Below are 12405 nucleotides of genomic sequence, written 5' to 3' on the forward strand. Positions count from 1 at the left end.
GAGAGAGAAGCAGGCTCCCCGCCAAGCAAAGAGCCTGATATGGAACTCGATCCCAGGACTCTGAGATCATGACCTGAGCCGAAGGCAGTGGTTTAAACAACAGATCTACCCAGGCATCCCCTGAAATTTTATTCTAACATGCAATAAAGCATGTAGAAATACGGTCCAATCTGACATATGCACAGGAATGGCCAGAAAAAGTAGCAGCAACTTAGTTCGGGCTAATATAAAATTCTGATTCATGTACATCAAACTGTCAAACGTGTTTGACCTTTATTTTCCCTCTGGTGTTACCTTTTGTTCTTACCCCTTATTGGTCTCTCGAGTAGAACTGATTGGCAGGTGTGGCAAATCCCATTGTGGCAGCTTTTTTTAAGGGGGATTGATGACCATCTAAGAACAGGCATTAACCTTAAACATGGTTTATTAACCTGGATGCCTGAGGCTATGTGCTGAGGTGCCAAAGTTTCCTTTGGGCTCAGTGAATTGGGTCCCTAGACATTAACATTTTCAGTAGAACGTTGGTTCTACTTAAGAAAAAGAAAAAAAGAAAGAAAAAAAAAAAGAAAAGAAAAAAGTTTCTTTTCCCTGAAACTGAAATTGTTGTTACTAAATTTGAAAAGAAAGGAGCAATTACAAACAATGCTCTTATCCAGACACAATGTTTGCAGCAAACATATTTGAGCAAGGGGCTAACATCTCTTCTTAAATAAAAGCTTTAAAAAATGTGTGTGGAAACAGTCAGATATTTTAACATGGTTTGGGATTGAGATTAAAGGGTTGGGATTTACAATCTAAGCACCCCCCCCCTCGCCGGCTTTTTAAAAAATACTTGAATTCAGTTTGTCTCTGCCAAGCGGTTTGATATCTTAATAGAAGTTATCTAGCCTTCTAGTATTTGGATAGGATTATCGAGTGTCCTATTTAGAAATCACAAGATGTCGGGTCCCTTGGTGGCTCAGTGGGTTAAGCCGCTGCTTTCAGCTCAGGTCATGATCTCAGAGTCCTGGGATCAAGTCCCACATCGGGCTCTCTGCTCAGCAGGGATCAAGTCCCACATCCGGCTCTCTGCTCAGCAGGGAGCCTGCTTCCTCCTCTCTCTCTGCCTGCCTCTGTGCCTACTTGTGATCTCTCTCTGTCAAATAAATAAATTTAAAAAAAAAAGTCAGATGCTTTAGAGATCACAAAATGTCTTCAAATGCCTCTTAAGAAATTTAGATGGCTCTGAAATATGATATTCATACAGCAGGGATTCTTCTAATATGGAATATTTTATTTATTATAGTATGTAATATCAGTATTATAGATTATATATAATGATAATAAGTATATATTTATATATTATAATATATAATGTATGCTTATGTATAGTATAATATAAAAGTTCTATATTTTATTTAATTATAAATATTGAATATAACTGCAAAAATTGTATTTGATACCTAACATAAATATTGTATCATAAGAAAAACAGTAGTACAATATGAATAGGGACTCAGAAAAGCCAATGATTCTTCTAATTGACCCTGAGGAGAACAAAGAAAGTACCTGAATTCCCTGTCTGAGAGAAGGTGATAGGAATTCTGCATTTACATAAAGAAATGGCTCTCAAATAGCTTTAGGAGAGCCAGAGTAGGCACAGCAGAGGGTGCCAGATGTATAAGGCTGGCCCAGAGTGGACCCAGGGGTCAGTTTTCTGGTGAAATTGTGGGAATGTGCTTTTAAATTGGTCATACTATTTAACATGATGGACAGATGAATTCAAGGCTGGGAGATTATTTATTTATTTATTTATTTATTAAAGATTTTATTTATTTATTTGACAGAGAGAAATCACAAGTAGATGGAGAGGCAGGCAGAGAGAGAGAGAGGGAAGCAGGCTCTCCACTGAGCAGAGAGCCTGACGCGGGACTCGATCCCAGGACTCTGAGATCATGACCTGAGCCGAAGGCAGCAGCTCAACCCACTGAGCCACCCAGGCGCCCTGGGAGATTATTTAAATGGAGAACATAACACTGTGACCTCTGACAAATCCATAGTGCAAATTCCAAGGGGGAAAATAACAAAATGAAGCAAACCCAACTCCATACTTATCATTTAGAATACTCTTGGCGATGATGGCTCCAGGCCTGACAGGACTAAGGAGGAGGGCCAGGATAATATTTTTTCTCCAAATAAATATTGGACAATTCCACATACCATTAAAGACTATTATTTCTCAGCTATTACAGACAATCCTATGCTCTAGGCATATAGTCAAAACCTAATTTTTAAAGTTTGAAATGATTCTATTACACACTTGACTTACAGAGGGTACTACTCATGAAGATGGCAGTTTAAGTATTATTTGAACATGGTCAAGTGGTCAGTCAGCATGGCTTTCCTGTCTAAGTCTAGAAGAACTATAGAAGCAATAGAGAAGCATGGGCTAGAAGAAAGAAGAAGAAGAAGGAGGAGGAGGAGGAGAAGGAAGAGTTGCCAGATATAAATTGCTGGGAGACTGAAGGCTTTCTGAATGCCACAGCTGGGATGGTGGTGGTCTGATTAGAACAAGAAGTAGGGCTGGAAGAAAGCCTTGTTTCTGCCCCAAGTACCTCAGAGGCAATAGTTAACTTCTCTTTTCCAGATAATGTAGGGAACATTCCAGGCCACTGGAGTCACTGGAGATGATGTTAGGACCAAGCATAACCCTTAAGGGGATGAAGAATTAATGAGAATAATTGGAATTGACTAAATACCTTTGGGTTGTTTCCTGATCATCTCCTTTCTTTCCAAACTCTTAGGACCAGTGGATTGAAGGTCAAGATTGCCTCCCTCCATCAGTGCTTATTTCTAAGAATTTACATTTGCATCCAGAACAGATGAGTTATAGAATGGCCACAAATGGAAGGGGCCAACTCTGTAGGACCTGGAACTCACTTTGTCCCTCTTCCTACTTATTAAATTGGGGCGGGTATAGACCAGGACCTACCTTTTGAGTCTGCCCCAATACAATTTCCAAGTTGGAGTAGCTAACTAATACTTCTAGGCCAAAATGATCAGACTCTTGGTCAATCTAGCCACCACAGAACATACATACATACTGAAAAACTTTTACAACTGAAGAGTTATAGGAACAGAAGGCTCAAGAATTTAAAAGAGGGAAAATAAATGTAAAGAGGTAAAGGATAACGTAAAGCCATAGCTAAAATTTACAAAAAAGAACAATGTGAATTATTAAGTATGAAAATTGTAAATTCAATATAGAAAACACAATACATAGAATAAAGAGCCAAAGAATGAAATAATGAGTTGGGACTCAGATTGAAAAAGTTCCTCAGAAGGCAGCAGAAAAGAGGGGCATTATACCCTGGTGAAAGGAACAGGAGAACAAGAAAGTACATGTTTATACCTTTATACCTGACAAATATATATTCAATAATATAAAAGACCACACTGATAGAACTGAAGGAGGGGAGAGAAGTCAATAACTACATGTGGAGATATTAAAACACTCCTCTCAGGAACTGATAGATGAACAAAAACAGAAAGCAGGCAAAGAAACAAAACCAGAAAAACGATAGATCTAAATACACTTGAGTTTTATATATCTCTACATACAGATACATATTTATCACTATGTCAATATCTGTATCACCTATATTTATATTTATATCAACTCTTTACTCAGCAGGTGGAAAATAAATTTTATTATTGAGCAAATATGGAATTTGTTTTCAAAATATAGATTATATGTTAGGTCAGAAAAGAAGTCTCACCTTTAAACACCAAAAGATCAATTTCATACAGATATTCTGTAAAGATAGTGCCATAAATTTAGGAATATACAGTAAAAATAGCTAAAATTAGCACAGGTTTGGAACTCATACAACAGGAAGTAATCTTTTTGCTTAAAGAGGAAATCGTGGTGGGGGCACCTGGGTAGCTCAGTCAGTTAAGCACCAGACTCTTGATTTTGGCAGAGGTGATGATCTCAGGGTCATGAGTTCGAGGTCTGCCTCAGGAAGGAAAGAAACAGAAGAAAGAGAGAAGGAAAGAGAAAGAAAGAAGGAAATCATTAAATACTTAAAATTGAGAGACAATGAAACATGGGACATTGGTATTTGTGGGATGCCGCTAAAGTAGCGTGAGGGAAAAAAAAGTACTTCAAATGCATCTGTCAGGACACATACCAACTTTAAAACAAGCTGAACATTCAACTCAGGAAAACAGAAAAACAACAAACTCAAACTAGAAGGAAGGAAATATAAAGAAAGAAAAAAGAAAGAGTAAAGAAAGAAAGAAAGAAAAAAACAACAAGAAAAAATATCAAAGAAAAAACCAAGATTAAAAAAAAAAACAAAAAAGAAAAAGAAATAGGGTTTAATAAAACTAACAGCTGATTGTAAAGATTAATAAAATAGACTGGCCAAAACTGTCAAAGAAAAAAATAAAAAGTGTGATGCCTATAGATACTGACTAGAAAGAGAATAATGCAGAAACAAAACAGATTTTTAAGTAATAGAAAATATTTTAAATAGATATATGCTTATAAATGAAAAGGATAAACTCCTAGGAATATATAAATGCTGAACTTGGTACAAGAAAGAAGAGAAAATGTGAATGTTAAAGTCAGTAGAAAATGATTCAAGGCAGTCATCAAAGACCTTTTCACCCAGAAAATTCCAGTTCCAGATGGTTCTTCTAAACATTGGTACAGTTAATGCCTCTCTTAGGCAAATCATTAAGAGATAGAAAAAGTGAAAACTTCCCAGCTAATCTTATGAATCTAGTGTCATGTGGTTTCCAAACCAGAAAAAAAAAAAAAAGAGAAAGAGAGAGAGAGGAGAGGGAGAGAAGGAGAGAAAGAACATAGTGTCTATTTCATGCAAATATATGAAATAAAACTTTAGCTAATTGAAACCAAAATTGTATTTTCAAAAAATACTACATGATCAAGTAAGGCTTCAACATTAGAAACTTCTATCAATGTGAAATGTACTGGAAATATACTGGGGATGGGGCACATAGGGGTTCAGTAAGTTAAGTGCCCAACCCTTGATTTCAGCTCAAGTTATGACCTCAGGGTCATGGGATCAAGGCCCACCTCAGGCTCTGTGCTCCAGTATGCTTGTCCTCCTCTCTCTGTCCTTGCCCAGCTCATGTTCTTTCTCTGTCTCTCTAAAATAAGTACATAAAATCTTTTTTAAAAAATGACAAAAAAGAAAAATGGATGTTTTTTCATGAGATGCCAAACAATTTGGTAAAATCCAGTATTACTTGCTTTTTAAAATTTTTTTAAGTTGATAAATGCTACAAACAACAACAGAAACCTACAGCCAGCATTATATTTAACAGAGAAATTTTAGACGCTTTCCTTTAAGATCAATAGCAAAACAATTTGCCACCACTTCTACCGTTTAACAGAATTGGAGGCCTTGTACGAAGCTCCAATAAAACAAAAACAAATAGGGCTATAAAGAATGGGAAGGGAATAAATAAAACCACCACTATCTTAAATGATTTGGTTACTTATAGAAAACATCAGCAACAGACAAACCTATTAAACTAAATAGAGAGCTTCACAAGTCTACTGGATAAAAGGTCAATATGCTTGGCTTCATGCTTTGCACCTGAGGCACATAAATGAATGAATGAATGCATGGATGAGCTAATGAATGCATGTGTATATATTCATGTATTTATTACATGTGCTATGTATTACATAAACCATACATATATAGTATAAAGTGTATGTAATATTTCTAATATAAAATATATACATGGCACTAGATATAGTACCCTTGTTTCATCTCTTGCTGCTGCCTGAAAACACTCTATGATGTATCCTTTCTTTCATTAATCTTCCTTTGGTAAACTGTCATATAGTTTAACTGTTCCATCAATGATAAAAGATCTTCTAGTCAGTAAGTTTAGTCTTGAGTTCTCTGAATTCTCAATTTCTTTTTTTTTTTTTTTTTATTTAAAAGATTTTATTTATTTATTTTGTCAGAGAGAGAGCGAGCGAGAGCGAGCACAGGCAGACAGAGTGGAAGGCAGAGTCACAGGGAGAAGCAGGCTCCCTGCGGAGCAAGGAGCCTGATGTGGGACTCGATCCCAGGATGCTGGGATCATGACCTGAGCTGAAGGCAGCTACTTAACCAACTGAGCCACCCAGGCGTCCCTGAATTCTCAATTTCTGAATTACTTCATTTACTCATATATTTATTGAGTACTCATTATGTCCCTGGCACTGTTCTAGGCATGAAGGCTACCGTAGTAAATCCGACAGACACATCCAATGGTCTTGTGGACCTTACATTCTAAAACCGGGAGGCAGACAATAAATGACAACAATATGTAAGAAAGTGATAATGACCATGGAGAAAAACAAACAAGAATCAAAACAGAAGGGGATTAAGGCATGTCTGGATTGTCAAAGGACTGCGTGAACCATTAGGGAAGGCTTCTCTGAGAAAGTGGGCCAAAATCTAAATAAAGGGAAGGAAAAAATCATGCAGTTATCAGGGAAAGGAGCTTTCTAAGTAAAAGTTATAGCAAGTATGAAGGCTCTAAGACATGTCTACAGCTAGTGTACACCAGGAAAAACAAGGGGGCCAGTGCAGTTGGAATGGAGGATTGAAGGGCAGAGTAGCACAGTAAAGTTGGGTAGAGAGTGGGGCAAGATTATATTCATACAGGCCAGTACAGGACTTGGGTTTTTACTCTGCATCAAACTATAGTAATTTGAGTGGGAAAAAAACAAAACAAAACAAAACATTGAGTATCTCTAATTGCTGGGTTGAGACTGTAGAAAAAAACAGACACAGTAAGACCTATTAAAAAGCTATTATAATGATTTGGGTAAAAGATGATGGTGGCTAAGGACACAGATTAACATGGAGGTGATGAAAAGTGGGTTGGGTTCAAAATACACATTGAAGGTCGAGCCAACAAGATTGGCTGGTAGATTGCAATGCACAGTGTGAGTGAAGTAGATATGTCAAGGTTGGCTGCCCAGTTTTTGGCCTGAGCAATTAAACAAAAGGCCCAAATGAGCAACACAGTCAATATGTCCAAAGCTTTGTTATCTCCTTCAAATCACTCCTTGGCTTTATTTTTACTTAATAGCATCAGCATTTCCTATAGCACTGAAACTTCAGAGTCATCCTTAACTTTTTTGGTCCTGACTCGCCTCCCTTGGGGCTTATCTTCATGTTATCTCCACACTATGAAAGCCATTTTTTATGCCATCTTTTCAAATGGAAACCTATCCATTCTTCAGTTTCTCTGATGCTCCTGCCTTGATTTTGTCAACTGGATTTCACTTATCTTCCCTTTACTCATCATAGAATAAGAACAAAACTGTGTTTTGGACATTTATTTTCTGAAATGGGGCTTTGGTAATAGATAGCTGAATGGAGAATTTATCAATCTTTGCTATGTTCAAGAAATGCTCAGTCTTGGAGAAAAATAATTAATCAAGCCCAGATTTCCAGGCCAGTAGATTGTAGTCAGCACCTACATCCAGCTGGCAGGTGTGTTTGAGGATAGTAGCCAAGAGACAGTTGAGTTTAAGACTATAAAAAGAGGGAACTTGCTTTCTGGGCTGTCTCAGTGAAGCACTGGTAGCTGAGACATCATGGATGCTGGTAGCAGACAGATATATAATCAAATGTAACTGTTATCTGTGTTTATGACCTTGAGAGTATTATACTATCTTTCTATCCTCCATTTTCTTATCTTTAAGCTGGGTGCATTAATATCTATTTCTAGATTGTAGTAAAAATTAAATAAGACAATGCACATAAGGGTATATTTCACAGTGCTGGAACCATAGTAGGTGCTCAGTACATATAAATTCTACTCGCCTTTGGGGAGTCGTAGGTCAACTCCTCCCAGTAGTAAATTAAGCTCTCAGAAAGATGAATGAACTCATCCATACCTCTGTGGGGTACTTTAGTGCTTGGCAACAATAATACATTTTTCTGATGGCCTGAAAGTATTAGTTTTGCTTCCAGCAACACTACCCAGAAATGATTTGAACCCTGGAGAGAATCTGCCTCTTTGAGTTGCAATCTCCTTCTTGTTTCCTTCAATGAGATCATTGTACCATGCTTTCTGATTGAAAGTAATCATCCTTGTGGAAATTGCATGGCTAAAGACTTTCTCCTTAAGAGAACTGAATTTCCATGCAGTTGGTATTACCTTTGCTGCTACAGAATTTAGCAAGAACAATTTCCAGTTCTTTTGACATTCTAGGGGTGCAAGATCAGCAGTTACTTTCTTTAATCAAATGCCTACACCTCATTGACCAGCTATAGGTCACCGAATTTTGAATGATGGAAGGAAATATACATGCATTATGATTGAGTCATGATGGATACTCTCTGGGAGATATTCATAAATTAAACCATCCTGACACACCAGGGAACCTATAATATTATACCTTCTCCCAGGGAGACAAGAGATTGAGAATGATTTTTTTTCTTTACTTCTCTTTACAAAATGTATTTTTCCGATAACAGAGGCTGACAGCACTTACTGATGGATAAGTTCTATTCATCATGCTTTTAATTTTCGAATAAGAGAACAAGTGTATTGAAAACCATAAAATGACCATAACATAATGATAGCTTTACGTGTTATGGTATATTTATCTATAGAAATTCAAAAGTTTTCATATAAATTCTCCCCTTTGTCACTTTTGTCGATTTTGAAGTCTTGTTGGTATAAAACACACACAGAAAAATGTAAAGCATTTTATGGGGATTCTATTGACATATTTATGACTTCCAAGCATGTAAAATTTATCTAAGTCAAAATAGTACAATTTTAGAGGTATATTTTAAAAGATTATTTGGTGATATAAGTGACATAAGTTAGACAGAGAAAGACCAATACCATATGATTTCACTCATATGTGGAATTTAAGAAGAAAAAAAAAAAAAAGTAAAAAAGACACAGACAGACAGACAGACAGACACCCCCCCCCACACACACACACACACACGATGATTCTTAAAAACAGAGAACAAATAGATAGTTGCCAAAAGGGAGAGTGGTGGGGAGATGGGTGAAATAGATAAAGGGAATTGAGAAGCACAAACTTCCAGTTACACCATAAATAAGTCACAGAGATGAAAAGTACAGCATAGGGAACATAAGCAATAAGACTGTAGAAATAGAACACCTGGGTGGCTTGAGTCATTAAGTGGCTGCCATTGGCTCAGGTCATGATCCCAGGGTCCTGGGATTTAGTGGCACACTGGGCTCCCTTCTCAGCGCGGAGCCTGCTTCTCCCTCTCTCCCCTGCTCATGCTCTCTCTCTCCCTATCTCTCTCTGTCTCTCAAATAAATAAAATCTTAAAAAAAAAATCATACTGTAAAAACATTGGTGGCAGAGGAGGACTGTGTTTATTGTGAATACTGAGTAGTGTAAAGAATTATTACCGTTTTGCTGCACATCTGGAACATAACACTCTATGTTAATTACACTTCAATTTAAAAAAAAAAAGTTTACTTGGGCAAGCAATTTTATTCTGTCAATCTCCTTTTTTAGCTTTACTCACATATGAGGGTGCCTGGGTGGCTCAGTGTGTTGAAGCCCGCATCGGGGCTCTGTGTTGGGCGGGGAGCCTGTCTCCCTTCTTCTCTCTGCCTGCCTCTCTGCCTACTTGTGATTTCTGTCTGACACATAAATAAATAAATAAATAAAAATATTTTTTTAAAAAAGAATATTACTCATATATGTGTACACTTCAGTACTCACAAAGACTTTTACAACTATGGTATTTCAGGTGATCATTATAGTCAGGGCAGATATTTTTTCCGTTTGGTAGGTGACAACCTGTGGAATCATAAAATTCAAAATTCTGCTCAAGGTCATCGAAACAGGTCATCTCACCCCTAAATTCTACATTTTACAAATGGCATTACCAAGGTGCTGAAATAAAGTTAAAAGCTCAAGATCACAGAGTTATCCATCCGTAAGTTTAAAATAGAAAGAAGGATGAAGCAGATATCAAAGTTGTTGTATTTCTAGTCTGTGTAAATACTTTCCAAGAATTACCCTTTCGCCCCACAATATCATTATGTGACTTCAAATCCTTTGGAAGGGTGATAATTTATCATAAATACATGGACAAATTAAAAAGAATGAAGAAAAATACAATTACCCCCAGAAAGGTAGGTATTATTATCTTTTGGTTGTTATTTTTTCCTCACAAATGATGAAACCATGACTCAGGGAAGCCAAGCAAATTTTCCAGGGCTCAGCATCCAGAAAGGATTATCATTAAGTCAAAATTTATTCCATGTCAAACTTAGTCCAGAACCCTGGGTTCTACCCTTGGCAATTCCTACCTGTCTTAGGAACAAGCAAACCAAATTTAAATCTTGTTTAAGAGGGTGTTTGGTGATAGAATAAAAATAAGCCCTTCTGTGTCACCATCTAAAGTCATTCCCATTTTGAATTCATTTTTCCTGTGTCTGCAGAATAGTAAAAAACCAATATAGAACTTATAGTGATTCCATAGTCTAAATAGTCTGTAAGCTGAACAAATACAATGCCTCATCCATATGGGAATTCCCAATTCATACATTTATGTAAATAATCTTGTGCTTAATGACATAGAAATTAATTTCTAAATGTTTCTTGAATTCATGGATGAATGGTCATTATGTATTTTTTAAAGAAGAGAGATTAGAAAGTGACAATCACAATATTGATAATTTTTTCATATGAAAAATGTTGGGCTGGCAGGAAGGGGGCTACCAAAGATGGCGAAAGTTCCCGCCACAAGACCTGAGCTCGGACAGGAGAACAAAGGCCCAAGCAGGAATCTGAGACCCCCGCCCCGGGCTCCTGTGGACCAATGGGATCCCGATGAGCAGGCGGGATATCCAAATAAGGGAAACTTCCAAAAGACCCCTGAGCTTCCTCCGAGACCCCTTAAAAGCCCCCTCCTCCCTGCCTTGGGTGCGACTTCCGCCACTCTGCTTTCCAGAGTGGCGGAACCTCGCCCGAGGGTGCCCACCTCCTCCCGGCGCAACTTTCCTGGCTCCCCTTCTCCTGAGCCCTGAAACTTCGCTGGAGAGCGTTTTTAATAAATCTTGCCTTGCACCCACTTTGCCTGGTGTTGTGTTTATCTCGCCGGAAAAAAACCTTACATTTGGTGCCGAAACCCGGGAAGGAGATTGAGCCCCCACACAGTGGGGAGGCTCTCTCCTTTCCCTGGCTGAACCGGACCTGCCTTTCCGAACGCCACTTCCGAAGCTGTGGTGAGTTTCCCCGATTCCGCGCCTCCTTCCGGAAAGCCCTGCCCTAATCGCGGCCGCGTCAGGGTGGACCCCGCCGGTCACCAGGTGACCTCCGTGACTCCGAGAGGCTGGGAGACGTCCTAACCTCTATGGCAGTCGACACAGTTTTTCTGCAACCCAGTGGTGGACGAGGGGACGCCTTCCTCCAGCCCTCGGGTTGCCCGGCAACGAATCGTGGGGACCTCCCAATCCAAATTCGACCCTAAAACATCCCGGGGGTGTTTTAGGCCTGCTGGCCAATCTTAAAACCCTGGAACTGGACCAGGACCTGCGAAAACGACGTTACTGTACTGTCGCTTGGCCACAATACCGATTAGACAATCAGTCCCAATGGCCTCCGGAAGGCACGTTTAACTATCAGACTTTCATGGACCTAAATAACCTCGGCAGGCACCAAGGCAGATGGGCCAAGGTCCCTTATGTCCAGCTTTCTGGACTCTGCACTCTCGCCCCTTCCTCTGCTCTCACTGCTCCACCTCACAGGTCCTCTTGGCCCGCTCCCCTCCCCCTACCCTGCCACCCACTGCTCCCAAAGACTCGGACCTCTCCTCCCCGTCTCCTCTCTCTGAACCCCCGGAGAGCTTCACCCATCCACTGACAAGAGGGCCTCTGGTTCCTCCTCCTCCTCCTCTTTACCGCGATCCTTCACCCCAAGGTCCCTTAAATTCAGGATTTCTGAACCAGCGCTCTCGTCTACCCCTCCTTCTCCCCCTCCCCACTCCTATCCGAACTCCTGACAAATTTATCCGCAGTAAACGGGAAACTCCAATCAAAGTTTACTGAAGGTCAAATAGGCTCTTGTTATTTGTTAAAATCTGCTAGCAAAGAGATGACTAGAACTGCTGGTTACTTGTGTCTCAGAGTTTTAATGGGTCATTCTTAAGGTAGCATTCAAAGTCTTTGGTAACCTTTAACAGAATGGGATAAAATACCCGAGCGCTGGTCGCCAGAACTAGGTTTACGCTTTTGAAATCTGTTGGTAAACACCTTTTGTGCTTAATTGAATTCTGTTGTAACAGCCGCAGGGCTACTGTTTGAGCTAGATGCTTTCGTAAAGAATGGAAGGGGAGACTGATCACCTCCCATTAGCCAGGGATACCCAAA

This window comes from Mustela lutreola, chromosome 3 (genome assembly GCF_030435805.1).
Source record: "Mustela lutreola isolate mMusLut2 chromosome 3, mMusLut2.pri, whole genome shotgun sequence".
In the NCBI taxonomy this organism is placed as follows: domain Eukaryota; kingdom Metazoa; phylum Chordata; class Mammalia; order Carnivora; family Mustelidae; genus Mustela; species Mustela lutreola.